The sequence below is a fragment of the Penaeus vannamei genome, chromosome 6, assembly GCF_042767895.1.
Source record: "Penaeus vannamei isolate JL-2024 chromosome 6, ASM4276789v1, whole genome shotgun sequence".
In the NCBI taxonomy this organism is placed as follows: domain Eukaryota; kingdom Metazoa; phylum Arthropoda; class Malacostraca; order Decapoda; family Penaeidae; genus Penaeus; species Penaeus vannamei.
In genome coordinates, this window is record NC_091554.1 from 10,276,397 (window position 1) to 10,281,396 (window position 5,000).

Genomic DNA, 5,000 nt, shown 5'->3' on the forward strand with positions numbered 1-5,000 from the left:
AGGGCTTAGAGGACCCCCGCGTTTCCTCTGACGCTACAAGCTGCCACTTAATGCCTGTTAAGATCGTCTGCCTTTCTCTCTTTCTCGTTTTCGCTTTCTAGGTCTTTCTTTGTCCTTTTTTTCTCTTTTTATGCATTCTTCGCCTCTCTCTTTTTTCTGTTTTTTTTTCTCTTCTTTCTCTACTATACTCTCTCACTCCTCTCCTCTCTTCCCTTCTCTTCTCTCTCTCTCTCTCTCTCTCTCTCTCCCTCTCTCTCTTGCTCACTAGCTTGTTCTCGGTTTCTTCTCTTCCTCTCACTCTCTTCCAATCCCTCTCGTTCTTCCCCTTTCGCCTTACCTTTCCCTCCCCCATCTCCCCTTATCCTCCAATCACCCCCTAATGGCCCCCCAATCCACTCGCCCTTCTCAATCACTCCCTTCCCCCTCTCTCCCCTCTTTCTTCCTCCTAACTCCCCATTCTCCCTTCCCCCTCTCTCCCCTCCTTCTCCATTCTTACTCCCCACTCTCGCTTCCCCCCTCTCTCCCCTCCTTCTCCATCCTAACTCCCCCTCCTCCCTTCCTCCCATCCCCCAACCCCAAGCAATCGAACCTTTCCCTCCCCCACCCCCCTCCATCCATCCCTCCCTTAAACAAACACGCTATCACCCACAGCGCGGTTAACATCCTTCCCCTCAGAATTCCCCTCACTCTCCTCCCAGTTCTTCAGCCAACACTAACATTATAGGCTTTGGAACGCACTCCGGCGAATCTTATTAGTGTTGTTTGGCATGCGGATTGCCTTATGCGAACGGTGTAGGTTGTTCGAACGAAGGGAAGCCGATAGGAACGTGGTATCTCTTATAGGGTACGAAGTCGTGTTGTAGAACTAGATTTAAAGAAAAGTTGTTGTTATGTTGTTGTTATGGTGGTGGTGGTGGGTATTATGGTGAGGGTGATGAGGAGTGATGAGGAGAAGTAATGATGATAACATTGATGATGATGATGATAATGACAGTAACAATAACAACAGCAACATCTGATATTAATAATAATAATAATAAAATAATAATAGTGATAATGATGATGATGATGATGATGATGATGATGATGATAATAATAATAATAATAATAATAATAATAATAATAATAATAATAATAATAATAATGATAATAATAATAATAATAATAATAATAATAATAATAATAATAATAATAATAATAATAATAATAATATAAATAATAATAATAAAGATAATAATAACAATAATAATAATAATAATAATAATAATAATAATAATAATAATAATAATAATAATAATAATAATGATAATAATAACAAAACAAAATTACAATGATGACAATGATAACAATGATAATAAGGAATAATCATAATATTGATAATACTATGATGGTAACAGTAAACAGTGACAAGAGAGTATAGTAATATAGATATGAATAAAAATAACAATTATTATAATAACTATGGATACATTACCATACAAGACGTAATCTAGACTGCTCTCAGTATGTTGTTTTATCATTATCATCGTAATTATATTCAATTTTAAATAGGCATCACCGTTATAAAAGTAATATTATACAGAAGAAAAACTTCTTTAATGACAGACGGTTTTTCTCACGGTGCCAGATGTGGTTTTATGGAGTCGTATTTTCCTTTTGATATCATTCGTGGAATTTAGTTTGATATAAAAAAAAATGCGATATATTGTAATTGTCCGATTATTCTTACCATCCCTGTTATTCTTCTTGTCTATTCGTCTTTCACCGTTCTTATATAAAATAAACAGTTTTATGACTTTCGGTATGATGTTAATGTTATGCTTTGTCAATCTAATTTCCTTGATATCCATAGAAATTAAGATCATTTACTAAAAATACGGTTTTGTTTTTAGAGGGGGTACTTTAATCATTTATAAAGTATTTGAAATTATGTCCTAATCATGTATTTCTTCATTATTTTCATGTTTTCTTTATTTCATTTCCGTGGCATAGACCCGTTGTTAATAACTTCAGCAATTAAAAATAAATAGACAAATATGTAATTAAGAGGAACTAAGTAAATCTATAATTACGTGAAACACACAGATCTGACATAAAATGGCCACGTTACCTTCCCCTGTTGTTCGGCTGATTTTTGATGGCCGAAGTGCTTAGTTTCGGATTCTATTACATAGTGAAATGTGGGTTTTTGACCCTTAGATTTACCCCAGCATATATCTCGGTGTTGGAAGTGTCTGCTCAAATTTGTTGGTATTTTAATAGTAAGATCGACATGATAATACTAATTTAAGTGTATATATCCGTGGGATTCAGCTGCTTGTATATCGTACTCGGTAGACATAGATATACATTAGATTAATTCATATATTATCTATAATTTGCATATTCATAAGTGGACACAGGAGAGAAAAAAAAGACAATGTTTGAGCCCTTGCTGAGTTTGTTGCGCTTGGTGTCAACAATCTCAATATATTTAATCAAAATAACCTAAGTCACCAATTCCATGACCTGGCATATATCCACAGGTCAGTAGGGAAACGTAGAACAAATCTTAAGACATTGAGAAAACTGTAAATAAGTATGGCAGGAAACTAGCCCCAATTTTGTGAAGTGACCAACGATTTCGAGCTCGGTTCAGGGTTATTCTCTGCATGAAAATTCGAACTGCGTAAATTATTCTTTCTGGAAAGTTAAGCCTACTGCTTCACTTGTTAAAATCATCAGCATTTGTCCTGTGAGAGTTTCAAAAGCAAATGATGTCTTCAGAGATGTACAGCTGATCGTGGGACTTCCGAGCGCTGTGAGGGAATCGAGTCTCCACGATATTTTTCTCCCTCGCATTATCCGTAAACCTGCCCATGAAAGGGAAAGAGAATGACACACACACCTTGGCTCAAAATCATCGGGAACTTCACAATCATTTTGAAAAAAAAAAATCATTGTCACCCAAGTTTTTTCCCTTTTTTCCCTCACCAACAGAGCTGACGGCAATCACTTCTGAAGGTTAGCAGATCAATGGGGGAAGTAGCCTCACAGCCAGGCAGGGTCGGACACGGACGACGGAACTGGTGGGGGAATTTCTCCGTCTCTGTCACCATTCAAGGAAATGCCACTGTTTGTTTGTTTTCCTCTGTCTTTCGTTTTTGTACCGGTTTTCGTATCTTCTTAGCTTGATTTATTGTAGACGTTCACCAGTCATGACTCTTGCCACACCTAATCCAAGGAGAAACGAAGACAGCATTAAGAGAACGGTTTTATTCTCGTGTTCAAGTGCAGTATAAACCTCATACATTGTCAATGTTCATGGATTATAACCTTTTCAACATCACGGATATGGAGAAATGTACATCAAAGAAAATCAATGGATGGCCATGTTACCCTATTCAATTCCACATGGAGTTTACAGTTATATTACCCCCCCCCCCCCTCCTCCTTCTCCCAACCTCCTTGATGACTCTTTTATGTGTCTGTCTCCAGGTCCCCTATTCCCCAGTCACTCTCGGTCCTAATGACCTCCACATTACTCAGCCACTCCCCTGCCCATATGTTTCTGTTATTGTGATCTTCCTCCTTACAAATGATATAACCTTAATTTTCATTCCAAACAGCGCTCTGTCCCTTTTTTCTCGACCCTGATACCTTACACCCTCGGTTCTCCCTCTTGCTCCTTAACCCTTCGTCGCGGGCCTCGTTCTCGCCTCCGCCCTCCCACGCCCACCCCAAAAGACGACTCGCGCTACTATAATCAGCCTCGTCAGATGTCCCTTATGACCCATATTTCCTTGTGACGAAGGGCGGGAGGTCAAGGGGAAGACAGAAGATTGCTCCACGACAGCCGAGGGAAGGTTGTTAGGGGACATCGGCGGGGAAAGTTGGGATTTTCTCTTTGCTTCTCTCTCTCGATCTGTCTCTCTTTGTCTCTCCCTCTCTCTCGTTCGGTCTCTCTCTTTCTCTCTCCCTCTCTCTCGCTCTGTCTCTCTTTCTCTCTCCCTCTCTCTCGCTCGGTCTCTCTCTTTGTCTCTCTTTCTCTCTCTCTCTCTCTCGCTCGGTCTCTCTCTTTGTCTCTCTATCTCTCTCTCTCTCTCTCGCTCGGTCTCTGTCTCTCTCTCTCCCTCTCTCTCACTCTTTCTCTCTCTCTCTCTCTCGCTCTTTCCATCTCTCTCTCTCCCTTCCTCCCTCTATGTGCGTGTGCGTGTGTGCATGCGTCACATGCTCCCTCATTCTTTACATGTTTCGATCTAGACGGAAGGAAAAAACACTTTGGCTTCAGGCATATGCCCTTCTAGCCATCCCTGAGAGAGACACGAGTGAAAATGTGTGTTCATCGGAAATTCTTTTATGGCTGCTCTGTCGTGCGTAAAGGTTACGTAAACGCTTTTTTAAAAAGAAAATCAGCATTTCGGCGCAACAATTACTTTCATTAACGTAAACCGGGATCGGCTTACAATTATTTATGATGTAATACTGTATATAACAAAGTGCTCCGGATATTCGTCATAGGCGTACTGATAGAAGCTTGTAGCATGAGAAACAGAGATTTTTCCACGTCAAATGAACAGCTGATAACCGAACCTAAGGGAAAGAAATTGATTAACACCTATCTTAACAATGGACGAGCGTCAATCTCTCAGAGTCGCCGAATACTGTTATCAGTACCATTTCTATCGCTGCTTACAGAATGCAGTTTGTGAAATGTATCAGCGATTTCTTTCATTATTAATAACCTCGCGACCTCCCAACTCTCGCTTCGGCCGATCCGCAGGCGAGTCTGACGAACTGACACACTTTTCACCTCGCTGGGCAGGGAAGCGCGAACAGATTATGATAAAGGAGGAAAACAACAGCACGAGATGAGATGAGAGGGTGTGACGTCAAAGTGGCAGTCGGGAGCGTGAATTGTGTATGGGTTGGGAGGGACGGGGAAAGGGAGAGGGATGAGGTAGGGGAGGGAGAGGGAGAAGGAAGAGCGATGGGGAGGGAGAGGGAAGAGGGATGGGAAA

At 40.6% G+C, this 5,000-nt stretch overlaps 1 protein-coding gene across 3 annotated transcripts in view; it reads left to right on the top strand.

Annotated features, from left to right (window-relative positions):
* The window catches only part of Ktl (BTB/POZ domain-containing protein Ktl), an 18,957-nt gene that overhangs the window by 12,023 nt on the left and 1,934 nt on the right, over positions 1-5,000 (top strand). The window contains exon 2 of one of the 3 annotated variants that reach the window (XM_070122609.1): positions 2,980-5,000. This exon is cut by the window's right edge and continues 1,934 nt beyond it. The exons of the other annotated variants lie outside the window; for them this stretch is intronic. The gene's annotated coding sequence lies outside the window, so the exon portion shown is untranslated. The remainder of the gene's footprint in view (positions 1-2,979) is intronic. 3 annotated transcript variants of the gene reach the window in all.